The sequence below is a fragment of the Cheilinus undulatus genome, linkage group 24 (assembly GCF_018320785.1).
Source record: "Cheilinus undulatus linkage group 24, ASM1832078v1, whole genome shotgun sequence".
NCBI lineage: Eukaryota > Metazoa > Chordata > Actinopteri > Labriformes > Labridae > Cheilinus > Cheilinus undulatus.
The window spans coordinates 12,825,644-12,849,721 of record NC_054888.1 but is presented as its reverse complement, the minus strand read 5'-3'; the positions used below and the strand labels follow the sequence as shown (position 1 = coordinate 12,849,721).

At 38.8% G+C, this 24,078-nt stretch overlaps 1 long non-coding RNA gene across 1 annotated transcript in view; it reads right to left on the bottom strand.

Moving 5' to 3' along the window:
- Positions 1-3,369: 3,369 nt before the first annotated feature.
- Positions 3,370-24,078, bottom strand: part of LOC121506440 — a 119,589-nt gene continuing 98,880 nt past the window's right edge. The window contains exon 5 of the long non-coding RNA XR_005991654.1: positions 3,370-3,667. This is a non-coding gene — a long non-coding RNA (uncharacterized LOC121506440). The remainder of the gene's footprint in view (positions 3,668-24,078) is intronic.

Sequence of the window (24,078 nt, the reverse complement as noted above, 5' to 3'; positions counted from 1 at the left end):
GGAAGTCATGGTAGAGGTTGAATATTCCTCTATTCCTCCCAGCATTGTGAGTATTCTTGCTACAATTCGCTGTCTACCTGTCCATTATGCTCCAACTCGTCTCCTCGACCAGGCGTGCGTCTTTCAAACTCTACAAACTCCAAAACTTTGAACAGAAACACACCCAAAGTGCTGCTGGGATTGAAGTTACTCATATCCACCATCTTCTGGTGTAAAGTGGTGTAACAGCGCAGACCTCCCCCATTAGCCCTATCTCCCAATAGTAAAGAATCCTTTAGAAAATTCCTGGATCCAGACAGTGATCCGGATCACTCCCAAAATCTAATCAGTTCTTTCTTATTTTCTTATTTCTTATTCTCATTTCTGACATTTCCTGAAAATTTCACCAAAATCTGTCCATAACTTTTGAGTTATGTTGCTAACAAACTAACAAACTAACTAACAAACCCACCCGATAACATAACCTCCTTGGCAGAGGTAAATATTACGCGAAAAAGAATACGGTCTCAGATCTTTCCTGAAAACACTTACCTTTTTTAATTAAGATCAAAAATGTTCCCTTCCTTTAGCCTTAGGTCAAGTTGATTTAACTTAAACCAGGAACATTTTTAAGACCTTACGAAGTCTATTTTCCTTCCTTTCCTTCCTTAATCTCACCAACCTTACCAAACCTCAAACCCAGCTTTGTAACAACATAAAACTCAGTGGTTTCTATTGATTTACAACTTGCAGGTTAATGCAATATACAGACGATATGCAACTATTTTCATCAAATATCAAAATCTGACATGCTTGTTAACAGATGAGTGATTGGGAATAGCTTTCAACAGTAGGTGAGTAATGCTAGGTGTATTGTTTTATTACAGGGTTTGAGCAGGGGAAAACACCCAGCCAGTGGGATTTTGTTTTTGAAACTTTTTTTAATGGCCCAAAAATATTTTGTGCACCAAAAGTCCAAGTGATGTTGTACTCTATATCAGCACAGATCAGACAGAATCCTGTCTGTCCAATCAGAATACTCAGTTTGAACTTACTGTTGTTTAGTAAATAATAACATATTCAAATCTGCTTTTTTTGTGGTTTAATAAAGTGACTGCTTTCTACTCCAGCCTTGTTTCAGAGCAGTTGGGCGAAAACTGTTCTATCTTCAACATTAAAGAGAATGTGAAACACTCCCCTCTTTGCACCAATTAACTCCATCCTCCTTCTTTTTATGGCCATTATGTTAACCCTCTCAAAAAGCACTGGGACACACAAAGAAGACAGGGTGCAAATTACCAGTAGCCTTAAGGGGACACTGGTGTAAATTAACTGCACTTGCACCATGATTTACATATGGAATAGGTACAAACACTTGAAAATTGCTTTTTCATTGTGATCTAATGGCTTTTAATTGCCAAACACAGACTGGATAACAGCTTAACTCTCTAGAGGAGATCTGAGGTGCAATACGTGTTGCATATTTAATCGTCTGAGTGTGTGGTGTTGTAAAATGCGAAAGACCTCCTCCTACAGAGTACAAGATAAAAAAAGAAACAATACTAAATAGCTGTGGAAAGAAAATGTAAACATTGTATTTAGAACTGTCACAATTAAGAGACTGGAAGAAAAAAAACTTGTGTAAATTTATGGTAGTGTAGCACACATGAACAATATTCTTAGCAGACATTTTTTGATGTAGCACCAAAATACATCTCAGATCTAATAGAAACTGCGGTAAACACATTTTTTCTTTATCCTTGAACCATAATGGTTTGATATTAAAGAAAAACAAAGATAAATTGGAGCGTTACCATAAAGTGTAATTCCACTACTTCTGAAGGATTGTAGAGAAAGAGATTTAAAGATTATACATGTCAATGATGGCATGGACCACACATGTGTACTGCATTTCACTAAGATTATTAAATTCGTCTCACATTGCATTCAATCGAGTCACATTAAAACACCAATGGCATATGACCTTGTAATGGAAAAGAAAACATATAGATGTCCTCCATTGCTCCTTGCAACATTAATCAATCAAGACGGCCACTTTTAACGGCTTTTCTCCCTCATTTTGTGGTTTATTGCTCAGTTAAAATACATCATAGAGTGCAGTTTTTCATTGAACACAGTCCTTAATTCACAACAAGAAGTAGGCAACAGAGGTGGACACATCAAAACACTTTCTAGTGAAGCTACAATATAATGGAGATCCAAGGCCGGGGATAGTGGGAACTTGGGTAATACAACACACAGCCGATAGAAAGGATGACCATGGTCCATCCAAGTAAAGGGGGGTAAACACTGCAATAATCAGGGCAATTTGGGCTAGTTTGCCTCTTTAGATCAAAGTCAGCACAGGCCTGATCAACCGATGTCTCTTTACATAATTTTTACAGATGTTCCTGTGGTGTGAGTTAAGAGGGATGTTACCCTCTCTGATGTGCTCATAAAACAATCTGAGCTGCCCCAAATGTGATATCAAAAATATTAAACATGCTCAGTATCTACTATCAGAAATTACTTTTTGTGGGAGGAACACTGAGGACAGCCAAGCAAGCACTCTGTGGATTGCTATTTGAAACAGAATGACAGCCAATCAGGATGCAAGCTGACTGAAGAAGGAAGCACAACAAACACAGCCATGGACGCGATAGTAAGCATGATGTTAGATAGATGTCAGAAATATAGGACCAACTTGTTGATTTGGGGCAACAAGTTGGCAATGACTGGCAAGAGGGAAGGGGGGAAGTCGGACTAAAATTGCTACTGTAATGGATGTAGCATGTAGCTAACAGCTAGCCACGTTTAGCTTGTTTGCACTAAAGTCCCATTAAACCACTGAAAGTTGGAGTTTTGGGAGGGGAGACTGGTTGTAGGTTAATGAAAGTCTTACCTGTGTTACCGCGCATTTTAAAAATGGTTCAAGATTTTAAAAATCTTTTAGTCTGTGCCAGGCTTAAGGAATACAAAATATGTAAAAGGTACAGCAACAGAACAGCAGTAATTCTTATGTTGCAGACAACTGTTGGAAATGCAAGAAATAAATTGCAAAACAAATACAACATATGGGTAACTGATATTGATTTAAAGTAGACCTGAGTGAAAATTCTAAATATGGTACCTTTAAGACAACTGCATTAAAGAGATTTTTCCCTATTGATAAATTAAATTATAAATATGCTATCATAAAAGAATGAAAAGTAAGACATTCTTTTTAAACAAACAATTCTGCAATATTTAAGCAACAATATATCATTCTACACTTTAAGCAATCATCCATTACTTCTACAAAGCTATAGATAAGACTCTGGTTAAACGCTTTGAAGCATAAATAAATGATATCTAAGCCTATTAAAAGCTATCCCTCCAACAGAATCATCCAAATGCAGGTCATGTTTTGCAGCCTGTGAGAATCTGTAGCTCAGAAAACTGAAGCAAACTGCATGTTGGTTTCACCTCTGAGGATATGTTCATTAACATTATTAGCAGTCATTAACTTGTGCTTATGATGTTGATAAAAGTTTAATCTGGAGGAATTCCTTCAAAGTGAGTATGCCGCTGCATTTAAGTATCTTATAAACATATGATTTAGGAGTTAGGAGTTTTTAACCTTGGATTCCATGGCTTTTTTACACTGCTGTTACTGATCAAATACTGGGTTCCACATTTTGGTCCTGTCCTGAAAAAAGGGAAATAAAGCAATTAGGACAAATTCCCATATGGATAGATCATCATTCAGTCACATCTTGAGGTGCATCTTTAAGCCAACTAGACTTAAAAAACAGGAAATATAACTCATTCCTACCAAATGTTATTAGCTGTTTGACTCTGTACCAATCACTGAATAGACATGACAGCTTGGGATAAATATAATTTAGTTTATGTAATGGACTTCCAGCCGGCGTCCACATCAGCAGGCCTGCCCACAGATTTGGCTGGGCTTAAACAGGAGATTAAACAGGAGAATTAAAAATATTCACCTGTTATGAATGATGAACAAACAGGAAGTAAATAACACGTTAAAATGGAGTCATGATTTATGTTACTAATTGAGAGAAACTCTACTCATATTGACGCTCTGTCCTGTGGTTGAACTTGTGTTGGTAAAAGTTGTTGACTCACTGTTCCTCCGTCCCTTCATCATCCCTCCAAACTTCCATCTGCCTGCGAGTAATGAACTGCGTATCTGTGCCACTGACCTCCTTTGTCATACCAAAGGGACAGATTTGTTCTTTATCTTCCCGGTTCTTGAAATAAATTAGACTGCCCCAGTAAAAGACGAGCAGTTCAGCGGCAGAGGTTGTTTGTGTTTGTCAGGAGTGTGTGGTTGTTTTTAATGGCTTTGTTTGGCAGTGATCTTTCTGACTTCACTCAAACAGCTGGAAATCTATTTTCCTTCCTCTGCAAAGTTAAACACGCAAAGTGTTTGTTTCTATAATTCATGTGGTGTTTGCTATAACAAACGTGTACATGCAGATAAGCAAACAGAGCCTTCCTCTGACAGGGCTTAAGCGGTTGACTTTGTTCATTTTTCACCAGCAGTGACTCAAATTCAAAGTGCTGCTGCCTGATAAAAACACGGATCTACAAAGGCTCTCTTTAATGAAGGAAAAACTGATTTCCTCTTTGTGTCGTGCATGTTTTTCACAGCCTATGGTAACCAAACTTCCATATCAAATATTTCCTTTTTGCTTGCTTGGCTATAACGAGGCGCTCGGGTCCTTGATTAACCCTTATGTTTCCTTCCTTCAGTTACTTTTGCTGTGCTGGCTGCTTTTCCCATGAGGCATCTAGGCAGTTTATGTGATAATGATGGCAGATTTGTTTTTTTTTTAAAAATCACATTAAAATTTCAAAGAGTTCTTCAATGCACAGCAGAAATAACTAGGAGTTTCTCAACTTTATCCAACAACTCTGAGAAGATGAAAGTCTGTAGATGCCCAGAAAAAGCTAACGCTAACACTAAATGAAATGCCAGAAATGTATGTTCAGGTAAGGTGTCCCAACTGTTGTTGGAACTGGGGGGTAGAGTAAAGTGTTAAGGATGTATAGTCCTTCAAATGTTTCTTTGTATTACGTCATGGTCCTTTTGAATTTAAACTAAAACTTTTGTTGTCAAATGTCCAGTAGTGTTGTCCCATCTGTTTACGAGCTTGAAGGGTTTCCCATTTTTAAGGGGAAGATTTTATCACTGAAGGGGCAAGGAGGGCACTAAAAACCAGGGATGGGGCAGAAGTGAAAATAAGACTCGGCCTGACTATGTACTATACTTTAAGAAGACGTATTCAAGATGATATTTATGGTATTACATGATATTAATTAATCATACATTAACATACTACACTACATTTCATGATAAGATACAATAAAATATGATACTTAAGAAAATGATAGAATACACTATGATACTGTACACTATGATATGACACCATAGGACAAGATATGACAAGCGCAATATGGTACAATACAGAGCAGGAAACAGGAAACAGCTAGACATGCCAGATACACTATAATACACTTCACTGTAGCCACATGTGGATTGTCTTAGATGTCTATTTCTGGGATAAAGTCCAACACATATCAGAAAGAAAGAGGCCCTTCATTTTAAATTTGGGCAGATTTTCCTCGGACTGCAAGTACTAAAATGCAATATGATACGATATGACATGACACAACACAAAGCGACATGAAATGATACAACATGATAGACACAACATGAAACGAATTGACAAAAAACGATTACGACATGTCACAAAACAATACGACATGACCCGACCCAAAACAACACAATATGACCCAACATGACCCAAAACGATATGATACGACATGGCATGACACGATACAAAACGATACGATATAACACAATACAAAAGGATACAATACAATAACTATGATACACTTCACTTTAACTTAACCTTGATGGATTTTTCTTGGACTACGAGTTCAATCCAATATGACACAATAGGATATAATATGATACAATATTATACCATAAGACACAATTAATACAAAAGGATATGATTCGATAAGATACGATACGACACAGTCCACTTTATTGCAACTTTAGGCGGGTCTGTTGTGCACTCTGGGTGCACAACAGACCCAGGATGTGATACTGTAAGATATGATGCAATACTACACAATGCGCTCTATTGTGACCTTGGCTGGATTCTTTCTGGACTGTGAGAGACACAGCATGACAATATAAGATTCAATATGTTTCAACAGGATGTGATACATTAGGATATGATACGACACAATTTGACTTGACAATAAACTTTTAATGTTCATTTATAAGTGTCTGTATTGTTTTTCTGCATTGTACAGTGTCTTTGAGTTTTATTAAAAGTGCTTTTTATATAAAATGTATTATTATTATTACTATTATCATTATTAATATCCACTTGACTTAATCCTTATGGGGTCTTCTGTTGTGCTCTCAGTGGCGCAAAATATTTTGATCCAAAACATTACATTATATATATACACATAATGACATTATAAAGATGATAAGTTACATTATCATAGCTATAATACCGTACACTGCATTGTATCCTTAGGATGGGGGCTTTCTTGGACTCTAAGCACTCTGTTATGTTAGGATTGAGCTGATACAATATGTTAGAATATGTTACGATACTTTCATTAATATTAATTTTCAAAAACAACACTTATCAAAAAGTCTTACATAAACTTTTGAACAAGTGTTATCAATTTGACCTTAAACTTATACAGATGAATAGATGAGACACAAACCTTAATTGGAAGAATCTGGGTGCCAAAAAAAATGCCAGGACAGCTGTTTGGTTATGGCTGGACAGTGCAGGTTTAAGGATACAAGAGTCAGCAAAATTTGAAATAAACCTTGATTTGGACCACAGGGTTGCAGATTTAGAGCCTCATTTATCACCCCAAATGCCACTTCATTAATATGTTTTATTTTATAATAAATTATATATATACACAAGAATGACATTATAAAGATGATAAGTTACATTATCATAGCTATAATACCGTACTCTGCATTGTATCCTTAGGATGGGGGCTTTCTTGGACTCTAAGCACTCTGTTATGTTAGGATTGATCTGATACAATTTGTTAGAATATGTTACGATTATTTCATTAATATTAATTTTCAAAAACATCACTTATCAAAAAGTCTTACATTTACTGCTATTTTTAGATAGCACATATAGTGTATTTACTCATTTCTGCATGCAAATGAGTCCATTAAAACAGTTATGGGGGGAAAATCCATTATGCTAAAGTTACAATGGCAGGAATGCACGCTTGTTGTTATTCAGGTCAAAGTTTTGGTGGTGCTATTATGTCTGCCGAGCAGCAACACGCTGGAAAAGCACGGCAGCGCTGCGCTTTCATCACCCGCTCATTTGCCAACTTATAACATTCACCATCATGCTGTTTATACCCGTATGAATACAGCACATCCATTTAAAATGGGGTGTGAATTTAATCTAGAGGCAGGTTTATCTGCACTATCCCACCATTATTTGTTGGGAAAAATAAAAATAAAGCTGTTGCAATGGCTGCCTGCTCATTATTTTTGTTATATTTAATTCATGTTCAGCATATTTTTCAGCATGGATGCTGCTGCCTAAAACTGTTGAAACAATAACAGCATGAATCATGACTGTATTGAGTGCAAATGAGTCCATTAAAACAGTTATGGGGAAAATCCATTATGCTAAAGTTACAATGGCAGGAATGCACAGCTTGTTGTTATTCAGGTCAAAGTTTTGGTGGTGCTATTATGTCTGCAAAAGCAGCAACACGCTCAAAGACATTAAATTTAGATCACGTCGCTTATCACCCGCCATTTGCCAACTTATTTTTGACCACATCATGCTGTTTATCCGAGATGAATACAGCACATCCATTTAAAATGGGGAGGAATTTAATCTAGAGGCAGGATCTAGCACTATCCCACCATTATTTGTTGGGAATTTAAAAATACACATTGTTGCAAGAGGCTCCTGCTCATGATGTTACACGCCTGCTGAATTTGATGAGGCTCATATGTAAATCTCCTTCTTTTACGGCTGCTTTGTCTTCCTCCGCAGCAGGTGTGTAACCTCTGGCAGCTGAATTTACTGTAAAACCGGGGAGGAGACAGGTATCAGACAAGCAGGGCCCAGCTTCTCCAACCTCTCCTCGCTCACTTCTGCTGTCAAGTACATCTGTGTTTGAGTCGCTTTTTGATGCTCCGCTCCAGCCTCTGTGAGGGAGAAACAGTGATGCCACGCAGCAGCTGTTGCATACTAATGTGGCGCCAAAAGTGGGCGGCTGTGAATGTTTTCTTCACTTTCTCAGAGTGCAACAAAGCGATCAAATATGAGTAAGTATTTTGATTAGAATAGAGTGGACCCGTAAGAGTCAGCAGCTGATGTTCCTGCAGTCCCAGAGCCACTAATTTAGTTAATTTACCACAAGCATCATTAAGGACACAAGTGGAGAAATCATTTGTTAGCACTTAAACTTAAAGTTGAATTAACCAATACTAAAACAGAAAAAGGACTGTATGCACCTGGAAAAAATAGCTAAATGTTAAGTTATATAAAGCCTACAAGCTACGGTAAATGTTTGGGTTACAGGGCTCCAGAATACTGAAATACTTCTCTGGTATTGAGGGGGAACACAAGAGGAAGCACTGACTAAAGGGGTGAAAACAAAAGAGATCAGAAAATGTCAAATACTTTTCAAATTATCAAACACTTGCATAATAATTTCAAGAGGTTCGTTTATCCCTATCCTTAAAAGAGCAAGTCAACCCAGACATCAATCTCCACAGAGATGTTTTCCTCTCGGGGGATTCAGAGGTGAGCCCAGATGGGGGACACAATCCCTCTAGACCTGCCTTGAGGTCCCCCAGTTGGAATAACCCAGAAGACCTCCACAGGAAGGCGACCAGAAAGCATCCTGATCAGATACCATCTAAGACGGGCAGTTCCTCGCCCTATCTCTAAGGCTGAGCCCAGCCATCCTCCTGAGGGATCTCATTTCAACGGCGATCTGAGTCTTTCAGTCTAGAGCTCATGACCATAGTTGAGGGTTAGACTCATGATCAACCAGTACTTCAAAAGCTTTGCCTTCCGGCTCAGCTCCCTCTGTGCTGCAGCGGTCCAGTAAGTCTGCAGTACTGCAGGTGTTGCACCAATCAATCCCACTCATTCATGACCAAGATCCCAAGATACCAGAAAATACCTGAAGCCCTTCACTTGGGACGAAAGACTCACTCCCCACCCATTTTCCAGCAGAGGTCCTGATATGTGGTTATGTTTTATTGGTGACTGAGAGGAGACTGGATTGGTTTTATTTAAAACAATTTTTAAGAAGTTGGGTTGTATGAGGTACTTGTTGACAGTGGTGCCATTAGCCTCCACAGATGTCAGTGTGCATTCCCCTTTAATAAGAAAGCACTTAAAGAAGCTAGGCTATATAGCACCACAGATGGGTATCATTTCTCCATCTGATTTAGAAAGTATATGTTAAAAATGGGCCCAAAACCAATGCTGGCTCAAGTGTACGCCATACTGACCATTTATTTTTATTATTTAATCACATCTCCTAGAGTCTAGTCCCATCTAGATCCTCCTCTACAGAGTGTTGCAGTCCTTATGTAGCAGAGTTTAACTCACCATATCACAGTTACAAGTGTTTCCATAGTATGTGTCACTGTGTGTTCACTGTGTCACTGTGTTTCCAGGTTGGCATGCAGCAGAATTATCTTTCCCTAGTGGAGAATTGGACCCTGGTGCCAGGGATGTCCATTGATTTTACATCGTATTAATTTATTTTTAAAGCTTTTCTTGTTTTTAGCAGATTTAGAAGCTTTGCTCATGACAGAAGGTTAGACTGGTCCTAAGAGAAGGAAGTTTAGATTTAGATTGTGACATTTTCATGAGGAAATTATGCAAAATTATGTTGATAATGAAACTGCTTTAATCAATATTTTTATGTGTATTAAATCTATACTTGACCTTACAGGGATAAGGTCTTTAAAAATGTTCAATAAAAAACTTAAGGCTCCTACGAGGATCTTTTGGTTGGTGTTGATTTTGGCACCTCCATAGATAAAACATACATCATACCTTTTCTGGTTTTTGCTTGTGATGGAAAAAGGTCATCCCTCCTCCTTTTTGTGTTAATGTTTTCAGCTCAAATCTTCTTGTCTGACATCTCAGCTTACACTGATGTTGTCTCTGAAGTTTGGTCAAGTTTGCTGCTTATTTAAAGAAATTAAAGTGTGTTTTTTCACTAAAAAAGCATCCATTTGTCAGTTTAAACTTTATTTTAGTTTCCAAAATGATGCAAAACTCATGAAAAATACTGAACATTTAAGCCCAATGGTGTGTAGCAGTGTTTCTCCATGGGAGGTAGGTCGTAGATAATCTTGTTTTAAGTCTAAAACGGAGAATAACTGAGTCAAAGAGTCAAAGAAAGGCAAAAAGCTCACCATAAGTGAGCAGAGAAGATCAGTGCTCTAGTACAAAGGCAGTTTCCTCTGGGTTTACTGAGAAGACGGAAGGAACAAAGTCTATCTGCGGAGGTTTTTCTCTGACCCATGGGCATTTTACAGCCCCTGTATGAAGAAACAACACGCTCCACTGAACTTTTTAACTCGAACCGGGCATTGAATCTTGGGCTGGTGAAATATTTAATAAATAAAAGAACACACGATAGCGCCGACATTAATATTTAATGTGCCGCACAGCCGCGTGGAGCCCCGCTCCCCCTTCTCAGCATGCTGTTGGCACAGGACGAGCGAGCGGTGGGCCACCAGCAGCTCCGAGTCATTCAAATGCAAAGAAAGAGGGAGTTTTCTGCACGGATATCTCAATCTGACAATCGGAATATTTATGCCCTGCTATACATGGTATTTCCACTGGGTACAATAGGGTTTGGAAGTTGAAAGGAAGTTTTTCCTCAAATATTTTCTCTGTGACAACATACTTGCAACAAAAATTCCAACAGTTCCACAGTTCTGTCAGCCTCATACAATGACATGAAGACTCTGTGCAAGATTGAAGCTTTCAGTGCACTGATTTAGCCGAGCAGGTGAAGCAGGCAACCATACAGGGGATACAGTCTTTGATGCACTACAAATCCTGATTCTGGCACTTTTTGGTGCATGTCTCTCCCCACTCACTCTCTACAGCTTCCAATCTAATAAAGACAACAAGCCAAAACATGTAACTGAAAATTAATTGAATCCAGTGAATTGAATCTATTGCATAAATAACAGGGATGCCTCGATCACTTATATTGTTGCTGATTTAGATCACATCTGAGTAGGATCAGGCCATCCACTGCCAATGCTGATCATATTTTATGTTTTGAAAATGCAGCTTCTTAAACAGTTTGTCAGTCTACTTACGTTTGTAGCGTCCTGGGGCTTCCTACAGGTGGCAGCGTAACCTGATAAAAGGAGCACTTAGGTCATCCTTACTCAGTCATCAACATGCTTTTACTTATTTTGTTCAGCAGGGACAAAAAAAGACAAAAGAGAAATGATTTCATGACAAAAAAAACATGATAAGAAATTCATCTTGTCAAAATGTTTGTTTACAGAATAAACACAGCAGCAAAAAAAACAAAACAAAACAAAACAAAACTGAAAAACCTCATGCTCTAATGTTGACTAGATCTTTTTCTTGGGGGGCGGGGCATAATACTGCCTTAATATTACCAAGTTATTACTTGGTAAAATGCCTGCTTACTACTAGGTAATAGCACCTTAGTCTTGAGAAATTACCAAATGACTAGGTAATCAGGGACCACTCAAATCAAATGCAACTGAAAATTTCTGCCAATATTTATAGTCAATATTTTGGCCATACATATCTGCAGTATGACTCATTCTTTGGCCTTAAAAATCTGCAAAATGTACCAATGAAGAGTCAGGTTTAGGTGGCTGCAGAAGGCCCACTTTGAGCCCTGAACATTTTGAATTAACCCCAAATGTAAAACAACTACCAGACTGTCTGCTTCCCTGCTCCTTTTACTATCTTTAGCTCATGAAACTAAAGAGTTTGGGGGATCTTACCATGTCTGACCCGCAGTAGCAGGAAATGAGGTGATGAAGTTCAAAGCTGGCAGTTGTAAGTGCTGCATTTCAGTTTGATTTGATTCACAATGTTGATGTTTTTGATTCTTATTGGGTGGGAATTCACTTTTTTAATTACATGACACTACAAGCACATGCTTCTCTCAGCTGCAGACACCACAGTTACACACAGGTGATTAGTTTTGGTGACTGGAGAACAGAAGCATGAATTTCAATCAACCAACCCCATATTTTAATGAATACTGGCTGATGAGGCATCATTAGAATATCCAACAGTATTATTTCTTGGTATTCTGTCTTTTCTAAAATCAAAATAATGGTGGTAAAAAATCCATAATGTGCTTTTTAGCAGTTTTAGCAGCATATTCTAAATTTAAGCTCATGTTTTGCTGTTTATCACAATTATCCTCCACTGTTCAGACGGCATTAACATTATAAACAAAACCAAAGTAAAATAATGGCTACGACCATTTGCTAGACTCTACTGCAGCATTAACGATAAGGAACACTGTTGTTTTTTCCTTCAGCCACGTCAGACTCTAACAAGTGTATTTTCATCTTTAACCCTAATACACACAGTGTCATCTGCCGCGATAAAACGATCAAAAACGCTACAGAGGCTTTGTTGTTTATAGCAGAAACAACACGAGAGGCAAGGGCCAGTCCAGACCAGCCGCCTTGTTGCAATTCTGGCAACACGCTCCTCCGCCTGTCTCTCTAATGAACCTGCCGCATATTAATCCCTATCACTAATGAGGCCATTCAGAATGATAAGCTTCCCCAGCACTCGCTAATGAACACATGCTAAAGCTGCCGGGGCCTCTGCTGAGCGCTCGTCGGCCCGTCTAAATCACACAGCAGCACCTGCCTGTCACTGGGCCCCGACTTTAGCAAGGGTACGTCTGCAGAGCAAACAAATTACAGCGCTAATATGATGAGCAAGAATAACTTATGTTGCTTCAGAGGTAATGTTTGAGCAAGGGGATTCAGAGGTCACTTTGCAACATGGCTGCTCGAGTTTTAAGGGTCTATTAAAGGGACAATATGTAGAATTTTTAGCAGTGAAACATCTACATGAGCAGGTGAAAATCTTTCCACCTGGTGTTTAAATGCATTTAGTGTATTAAAATCACAAGTGGACAGATCTACATTCAAAAGTTCAAATGAGCCTTGTGACTGCATCCCACTTTACTTGTCTATATGCAAATGTACATATTACCCGTATTGCTGTTGATGCAAAAATACATTTAAGAAGTTGTGGTTTATTAGCTGTAAATATCTGTCATTACCCGCTGTTATTATCGGCATTTCTGGCTTTAAATATCAGTCATTATTAGCAGTACATAAAGGCCATTACCAGCTGATATTATCAGCATATATTGGTTTTAAATATTGAGACTAATCCGCTGTAAACATCGGCTTAAGTCAGATATAAATATCAAACTTTATCAGCTGTAAATTTTGGCTTTTATTGGCTAGAAGTACTGGTCAGTACCAGCTGTTTTAAGTGGTATATATTAGGTTTTAGTATTGAGATTGATCAGTTGTAAATATTGGCTTTAATTGGCTGTAAATATCCATTATTACTAGTTGTTATTACTGGCATATATTGGCTTTAAATATCCGTCTTATTGGCTGTAAACACCAGCCTACAGAGGCTTTAACTATCAAACTTTATTTTTCAATAATAATATTGTTGGCTTTAAATATCAGCCTTAGTTGGCTATAGCATCAGCTTCCATTGGCTGTATATACTGAACTTTATTGGATGTAAATATAGGCTTATTTTGGCTGTAAATCAGCCTTTATCAGCTTCAAATATAGGCTTACTTTGGCTGTAAATCAGCCTTTATCAGCTTCAAATATAGGCTTACTTTGGCTGTAGTTATCAGCCTTTATCTGCTTCAAATATAGGCTTACTTTGGCTGTAGTTATCAGCCTTTATCTGCTTCAAATATAGGCTTACTTTGGCTGTAGATAAATATTGGCCTTGATCAGCTGTAAATATAGGTTGTATGTACAGCAAGTCATATGGAGTTTGAGTCAAAACTCAAAGACCTATATCAGGTGAATACTTTTTCTTTGTTCCTTCTTAAAAATGCGTCTTAAGGACTGAAGTTTTGGGGTCCGAACTTCACTATGTGTAGACTGATATCGGTGTTGGCTACAATGATTCTGTATGTCAGCATAAATCCATTATCATGCCTACCTAGCAATAAGGATGTTTTTGGCTTTACTACACTATGTTCAGTTTGAAAGAATTAAAATATCTGCAGAAGAGCTTACAACATGCTAGTGATTGAAAACTGTTTCATTATCTTCAATATATGCAGTCCATGAAAAAACTAGATATTTACAAAAGCCAAAGAAATTGTAATCAGTGCATCTCTATAAAGTGACTAAGTGCATAAATATCTCTAAAATATGAGTATCAAATAAAGTGATGTAGGTGCATTCACACCTGTGCTTGAGGCTTTGGACTTGCAGTAAAACCACTCAGGACTCATGTTAATACCAGCTGCAGGCAGAACCAGATTGCTTTGTCTTGAGAAACCAAGAGCGAGTGTTGAGTTTCTCTAAAAGTAATTTACAGTGAGAGATTAAATAGCTGCATATGAAAAGCTACTCAGAGCTGTATGAGCGGGGCTTTTCCTTGCCAAGTTTCTGACCGTGGAAAGCTGCCCAGTAAGCCAGGTAATCAGCAATCATCGACGTTCCACTTAACTCCTCTCAAGATCTGGGAAAACTCCTTTGGAAAACCCATTTTCTTTATAATATATTTTTATGCTGCTGGGTTGCTTTGCCAAAAACATTTTGGGGGAAATAAAAATGCTGCCAATTATGTCCTTTGTCTATATTTTCAAATTGAATATATGCTTTTATACCTCAGAGAAAAATCTACAGCACAGTCCAACCATTTTTCTGCTTCCCCAAGACTGTTTTTTGCTGTTAATGTTCAACAAAGACTCGGAAATTTTCCATATCCTTGTGTGGTTGTTTAGGGAGCTTAAACATAATCACAACCAGCTGAAATATTACTGCCAGAGCTGAAATTGAAGGGGGAAGGAGAATGAAATAAGCTGTGATTGGACTTTTGCTGATATATGATCAACATTTTCTCATTATGTTGATTAAAAATAACTTCCTCATTGCTTCAGTTCATTCTCGGCTCTGACTCGCAGCTGAAACTCCTTGTATATAGTCCATAATTTTGACAATTTTCTCGGACTTAGATAAGATTCATTGTCACCATGAGTTAAACGAAGCAAATGTCAAGTTGCTCTTTTAAAGGAACCTAGAATTACCTCTCCCTCCTTCTTGAATAAGTTCCCTTCTGCGTGAAAACTGAGATTAGACACAAGAAAGAAAATGTGACCTTAGTGTTGTCTGGCAGTTGGGAGCAGTCTTTCTATGCAAGGATGTTTAACTTCAGCAACACTCGCAGCAGATTGCCTTTGCCACCAGTCACAGGACCTGATGTGACACCCTTACATGTGACAACTTGACAACTGTTTCCACAATCACACATCCAGATGTTAACTCTTAGGTGGCATTTGTCATTTAGCTCCGTGTGAAATAAAGCCCACATGGTGTCATGATATATATATGCAGCCGTTAGAATGGGGGTGCACGCTTGCTTCCCATCTGCTTTCAGCCCTCACTGCTCACTCACTGCCACAGAAACAGCTTCACCACCCACAAGACTCTTGAAATGCCTCAGCAGCCCACAAAGCCTGGGTTATGTTAAAGGATTTCTGCATTGCAGGGACGTGGAAGACCAACAACTAGAATTATTTAACTTGGCATTTTCTGTCTAGTCTGTGGCTTCAAAATAGGATCAAGCTACATACAACTGTAGTATGCAACCATAGACTGTATAAAACATGGGCCTTGTTTCAGTGACATCACCCATTGGTTTCTGAAGAGATTTTTTGAAGCTTCAATGATGATGGTCACCCTTATGAAAATGCTTATTCTAAAGCTGGGCGAACACTGTGATTTCAAGCTCATTCTATAGAAATCAAAGTGGAGTGTCAGCTCAGACCTGTGCGACTGAATCGTCTACAATGCATGACCAACGATTGCTGTGCTCACATGTGCAACGAAATGTCAGTTTCCTATGAAAAGCCCTGTCTATTTTTGCCTCAGCTGTCTCGTTTGCACGCCAAATACAAACACAACAAAAATGCTGTGCTATCTCACACAAATGTGCACGCATCACCAACAACTAAAAAATTAGCCCTCAATATTGTTTTCACTGACAAAATCCCAACATAACAGGCCTACAGACTTGTTCTTGAACAAAAATCTATTTATTAACCATTAGTTATTACAACAGTCAATTAGAGCCACTCTAGAAAAAACTGTAATAAAGAGGAGCTGTTTATTTTCAAGAAAAAAACTTCTTAAACTAATAGGTTTAAAAGTTTTTAATTCAATAGGAAAAAAAAACATTTTTTTTTTAACTTTAAAAGTCGTGAATCTACATGAACAAAAATTTTTCAGATAATGAACTTGAAAAATCAAAAATCTAACCTGTTTTCAGTTTGATCTCTTAAATATTTGACTCCACACTTTTTTAAATTTACAATTTTAAAACCTTGGATTATTTGAGTTTCTAATGTCAAAATTTAAGACTTTGTAAACTCATATTTTTTCTCATAAATTTTTCCAACTTTTTCAACCTTGAAATTCTGAGTTTTCTTTCTTGTAAATACATGACTCTATAATCTCAAAAATGTTTTTTTTTTCCCCCACAAAATGTGTGAATTTTTGCTTATAAATTAACAGATTCTCTCTTTTTTGTCCTCTTTAGGTTGGTCCATATACACTGTCTTGCATTTTGTTTCTGAGAACGTCAGAGCAGACAGCGTCCTGCACCCCCTGTGAGATCTTTGGTGCCCCCAAGGGGTGCTGGGACCCCAGGTTGGGAACCACTGCTCTAATGAGACTTAAAATATACGCATATACCCTGCACTACACCACTGAGTGGTGTGAAGGTCCAGCAATCCCCACTAGTTTCATTTCTGATTTCATTTTCTTACACTTCTTCAGCTTTTTTATTTAGAATAGTTGCCTTTACGATCTTCAGACTCTGATTAGGACTTTCTAAATGTATGAAAAGGCAAAGAAAAACAAAAGAGAAAAAGTGTAGAGCTTAGAGTCGGATCCCCCTCTCCTGATTTGCCACGATGACTTGTCTCTTTTACAAATAAATATAAGCATCGAGTCGAATTACAAAAAACAAAGAAACATATCGTTCTAATTATGATAACAGATGCAAAATCTCATTGTAACAATGTGATACGGCTCTGTAATCCTCCATACTTGAATGCTCCCTCACTGTGCAGCTATTTCTCCCTATGTGAGTCATTTTAAAGCAAATGCATTATTATTATAGGAGTTCAGAGACAAACATTTTATTACTCGGCGCCTACAGCTACTGTATATTTCCATTTATTCAACACTTGTAATTAAATTCCTGCTTTAAGGGGGTAAGTATGTGCTTCCAATCAGCTCTTTTTTTCTTTGCCCACTTAAAGTCTGCCATTATTATGTTCAGCCTTGTGATGTCCCACCATGCAACAAGACCTGAGAACAGCTGATCAGCATGCATTTCTACTAACCAGAGAAGCTGCAGGCTGTAGAAGAGGTCGGATCATGACGTGCCAAATGAAACAGTCAGCCCCTTCTATGACGCCTCCTTGTCACATGCAGTAACTTTCACAAAGGCTAGAATGATTCTGCAGGTCATTATTAGAAAAACAGACAGTGATCTCTTTGCTCCGGACACCAAATGTCAGCAGATATTGTGCTTGTGTCGGAATATTCCTCCCCACGGACAATGCTCAGCATTTAAGCCGCTGTGAGGGAGATTTATGTGATACCTTGACATTTTCAAGCCACGGCCCTTGGAAGAAACGGGAATTTAATGACTACTTTTTTGTGAAAATGGAGGATAAGAGTGTGCACTTTCTTGCAGGGAAAACAAATAAGCAACAGAAATGCAAACGCCAGAGGGAGAGAGCAGCTGATAAGGGAGTCAAGTTAATTTTTTATGTTGCAGTGTAACACAGAGTAAGTGGACTTCTTGCTCTGCAATAAGGAGCATTTACAAGCCTCAACTAGCCTGGTATACTGCTGCTACATGAGTGTGAAATGGAATCACTCGCACTTTTAGCTCACTGCTTCGATTACCAAATGCTCTGTCTGGATGCATTCCTCTCACAGTCGTGTTAAGATCTTGCAAAAACATAAAGCAGGAGGCGTGCGCTCGCCAAATAGGCGTAGAGCGCATTATGGCCCTCTTCAGCAGGCAATGACTCTGCCTTTCTGCAAACACACCTACGTCCTAGCCTCACTATTTCAAAGTCAATCGTTGGTTTAACACATTTTGGTGTTAATGCATCACAGAGGAGGGGGGAAAGGTGTCCGTGTGAAAGTAGGCCATTGGGAAGACTGATGGATTGCATTACGCCAAACGGGCCATTATGAGCGAGCCGTGGATCATAAACAAATGACATAACGATCACGAGGTGGTGTAGGAGTGGAGGGGAAGATGGGTATTCTATCTGGCTACACTAAACGCAGCCGTTAACGTGCTCCCACTTATGATAAATCAAGGAGGCGCTGAAGGGAGGCCAGACAAGAGCTTCCTTTGTCTCTCTGTGTTCCTTTTCTTTTGGTTGACAACGCAGAAAAAAACTCCAGCCTCTTCCTCCGTCTTCCTCTCTGTCTTTGTAGCAGCAGTTAAAAAGCGGCGGAGCGGCTCGGTCATTCGGGGGCCTTGGTGATCTATGTTGATGACACTGACTTGCGAGCACCTACAGTCCCGCAAACTCCATTTGGAGTGACCTTAGTCATAACCCGGTCTCACACCGCTGGCTCCGATAGATACTGTCATTTATCATAAAAGGATCCTCAAATTGGCCTTCTGACAATGACTTCCACATCACAAATGAGTAAATCAACAACTACATACAAGCGGAAATATACAAATAGCTGTAATTAACTGCACTGAGGGAGGTGTTATTAATCATGGTAATGGGTGGTGCCAAAGTGGGGGGAGATTTTAAAGGGATGGTCCTGTTTGCTAAAGATTTTGGAGTCTCACAAGGTGTCCTTTAGTGGGATTATTTTAAATTACTACGCTTGTTTTCTTCCATTAATAACAATAATATAGCATACAATGCAACACAAATAGAGCCTTGCTTACTCATCTTACCCAGCCAGGCCCAGAGTGAGATTTCCACAGAGTGTGAACACAGGAAGTATTCAGGAGAATTCATCAGAAGTAGAAAGGTGATTCTATAAAACTTCAACACTGGATAAATAATCAAACAGCTTGCTGTGAATGAGTCCAACTTTACCCCTTGTTTCAACATACGTATGGTTACAAAGGGAAGTCGTCTGACTATTCAAAGCGCTTTTACAACGCAGGTCACACCTACCCATTCACACCCTTTCACGCCACTCACTCTACATTCACACACTGATGGCAGAGGTTTCTATGGTGAACTGGCCATCAGTGTTAGCTAATCTCATCTGCATTCATACTCATTTACACACCAGCGACCAAGCAGTGGGAGCAAACTGGGGCTAAGTGTCTTTCCCAAGGACACAGTGACCACAACCTTCCAATTCAGAGACTCTACCTACCAAAAAGTGTTACTGAGGTATCACATTCACAGTCTAGGGATGAACATGAGGCCGAATCATCTTGACTTCTGAACAATGACCTTTACAATCTTATTAAATCATCCTTGATTCAACGTGGGCATTCTGGCAAAGTTTGGCATACATCTTTTAAAAGGGTTTTGGAGATATTATGCTCATAAGAACAGGGTGAACATGAGGCCCAATGATCTGGCTCTTAGACCTCCAAAATCTAATAAGATCATTGCTGAATCAGAGTGGACTTTAATGAAAAATTTGAAGAAAAAGTCCCAAAAGGTGTTTGAGGCATGAATTCCCAGGCTAGGGATAAACATGAGGCTCACCACCGTGACCTTTGACCTGAATCTGATCATCCTCGAGCCAGAGCAGCCATTAATGCAAAGATTAAAGAGAATCTCTCAGCAAACTTTGAGATATGTTTACAGGAAAATGATAAACATCCAATCCAATCCCAATTTATTTATAAAGCATGTTAAAAAACAACAAAATGCTGACCAAAGTGCCGTACAGTAAAAAATAAAAATAATAAAACACAGACGCAGGACCAAAGGAAAAACTGGAGGAGATAAATGGATCAATAAAAACAGAAAGGATTCAAAGCAAAATTCTCAAGCAAAGCCAAAAGCCAGGGAGTAAAAATGTGTTTTTAAGTTTGATTGAGGGGGACAGTCGAACATGAAGAGGAAGAGCATTCCAGAGCTATGGTGCAGCTACTGAAAAGGCTCTGTTACCCCTGAGCTTAACCTTGACCTGGGGACAGTCAGAAGACACTGGTCAGAGAATCTGAGAGTCTGAGATAAAATATGGGGTTTTAAAATGTCAGAAAGATAGGCAGGAGCCAGCCCGTTAAGAGACTTATAAATTAATAACAAAATTTCAAAATCAATCCTAAAACTTACAGGAAGCCAGTGAAGAGAGGCTAAAATGGGGAAAATGTGGTCGACCAGTTAAAAGACGAGCTGCAGCTTTTGGACCAGCTGTAAACGATTAAGAGAGGTTTGCTTGGCACCAAAATAAAGTGAATTACAATAATCGTGACTAGTTGTGCTAAAAGCATGCTTAACCTTCTCACAATCATTAAAAGACAAAAAGGACTTGACCTTGGTTAAAAGACGAAGTTGACAAAAACTGGCTTTTACAGCTGCATTTATCTGTAGATCCATTTTAAAATCTCTGTCCATATCACCCACAAATTTTTCACAGTCTTGTAGAAAGGGCTCAAGAGCGGACAGAGCTGCTCTGGGGCTGGTACAGCCATGTGGTCCAAAGACAACAACTTCAGTGTTACTCTCATTTAGCTTGAGAAAACTGAGACCCTTCCAGGCTTTAATGTCTCATGGCATGAGGCCGAATGATCTTAACTTCCAAAAAATGATCTTCAAAATCTTATCAGATCATTCTTGAATCAGAGTGGACAATCAGGAAAGTTTGAAGAAAACCCCAAAAGGGTTTCTGAGGTATGTTCACAAGAATGGGATGAACATGAGGCCCAATGACCTTTGACTCAAAATCTTGTTAGATCATCAGTCAGAGTGGGCATTTGTTAAGTTTCAATAAAAAAGATCACTGAAAGCGTCCTTGAAGTAATGCAAGGTTTGAACATGAGGCTTAACTGTTGACCTCCATGATTAAATCTGGTCATCTTTGCATCAGAGTGGACAAAAATTGTGAAGTCTTAATAAAGTTCCAATAAAGCATGTTTGAGGTGTGAGGTTCACAAAGGATGAAAATAAGTTACATTGATTTATAACCAATGACCTGCAAAATGTAAGCAGTTTCTTCTTAAACCAGAGTGGATATTTTAACAAAGTTTGAAGAAATCTGCTCAAAATGCTTCTAAGGTATCGCATTTATAAGCAAAGGATGACCATGAGGCCCAACGGCCTAAAAATCTAATTAGAACATTCTTGAGTCAGAGTGGAATTTGAACAAAATTTGCTTACGCCTTCTTGAGATATGTTCACAAGAGTGGAGTGGACAGTTCATACATACATTAATACAGATGACAACCAGAAAACAATGCTGCTGCCAGCGTCAAGGCATAAAACTAATGGGACAATTTCTTGTTAGCAGTGTTAGTTTCATTATTTCACTATCTCAAAGGCTACCACAGCCTGATGTATATTCCATACGCCACTTCTCAAAAATGAAGTTATTTCATTGTTAAAGTTCAGTCTGTATCAGCTGTGTCCTCTCTGTACATATCTATAGTTGAGTTGATGTTTAACTTTGTGCCATTTTTGTAGATTTTTTTCTCAAGGGCTATCAAGCACATGTATTGCAAATTAGCTTGAGCTATAAGTGTTGTGGACGCATTTGATTGCATACTTGTCACTATATAAATCATTTAATGCATGACAAATTAAATCACTAAAGCCCACTCCAGGCTTGATAAAGGCATAAATTAAATGAGTGAATGTCATCAAAGTGGCTGAAATTAATCAAAATTGAGCAATTTTGCACTCAACGACTCCACTTATATCATGTATTTAGTCTACCATCCATTATGGGTGTCATGCATTATGCCTTCTCAAGCACCAGTTCTGATTTAAAGTCAGCCTAGGTCAAATTTAACCGTATTTAAGGTCCATTTTCCTTGAGTTTTAATATTTCTGCAGCGCTCTCCTTGGATTAAAAGCAGCTCCGGCTGTATCCACTTTCTTGTGTGTTCAAACTGAACTGAAGTTAGTCTCCTTGCTTTATTCTCCATCTTTCTTGTCGAGTATCCGCCTGTCAGTCAAAACCAGACCCAGAAGGGAGAGACGTATCAGTCCAGACTACTGTGTGATAATGCAGCGCTGCCTTTGGAACTGACTGAGCAAATTCAATTTAAGCCAAATGAGCTCAATTAATACTTGATGTGATCTAATTGGAGAAAATATTACAGTAGGGCCATTGTAACTCGGCAGTGAAGTCCTCTAAATTGAGTCACAGATGAAGTCTGAGAAAGTTGCACAGAGGTTTCATGGTCGCCCCAAAGTCCCACACTGTGCCTCTGAATTTATTCATTACTTTCTTTGTGTCTTCTTGCATTCACAGCCAATCATTTCTTGTAACCCTAGTCCCTTCAGAAAAGAGCCATATGTTGGAAATATGAATTCGACTGCCAGCAGACTCCATTCTGTGCCAATATTCTGTATTTTTCTCCAACTTCTCGCCAAAAGTTTGACTGTTTTTCTCTCTGCTTGGCAGCGTGGAGAAGGCGACTGAAACTCAAACTAATTAAATTGTGATTGATGAGTTCAAAACTCTTGAAGGCATAGTGACCAGTCCCAGCTACTCAGCAGCAGGAAAAACTGCAGAATACATTACAGGGATTAAAAGCACAGCTAATTCACGATAATATAATTTGACAGCCAAATTACTAAATTAACAAAGAAGAGGGCAAACTTCTTTATTTCTGACGGACGTCAACTAAAGGCCTTTCAGAAGATGCTTGATTCAGCCGAGGTGAAGAGAAATCAATAACAATGTTCTCACTTACAGATTCGCAGCCTCCACATGCTGCCTGACTCTTTGCCCTGGAGGGAAAATGTGAAACACCATGACTGTGTAAGTGTGAGAGTGAGAAAAGATGATAAATATAGAACAATTGTTACGAATATTTTCTGCCCTGTATGTACTGTAAATCTGGATTTATGCAGGACGTGCTAAGTTTTTTACTGCTGAAACATCAGTTCTTCACAGATAAGGTCTGAGGCGGCTGTAGGCCTGCAGTAGAGTCGGACATCTCTCAACTGGAGGGAAGGTCAGTGGTTCAATCCTTAGCTCCTGTAGCATATCGATCACCCTGTTCAGGCATTGATAGGGATTTATAACCATTTTAAGCATTCAGATACCAGTGCTTTGTTTGGAAGTTTGATATCAGAGAGCTAAGGCAGCAGAGATGGTCTGGGATGTCTTCAACCACACTGGATTGGTTTCAAAATGCAACACATACTGGCACCAACTAAAGCATAGCTTTAAGTACACTCACCGGTCACTTTATTAGGTACACCTGTTCAATTGCTTGTTAACACAAACAGCTACTGCAGCAACTTAGGTAACAGCCTGCAAGTAATTTGTTCTAGTTTTCAACAAGTCTTAGACACGTCTCCTGAGGAATGCCAGGCCATTCTTCATCTGCCAATCTCTCAAGCCTCTCCAGATTTAATGGTCTTCTGTCATAGACTTTGGGCTTCATTTTCCCCCACAGATTTTCAGTTGGATTAAAGTCAGGACTTTGCACAGGCCAGTCAATAACATGTACTCTGGTCTTCTGGAGGTAGTTCTTCTCCAGGAGTGACGTATGCTTTGCGTCGCTGTGTTGGAAGACAAAGCAACGGCCC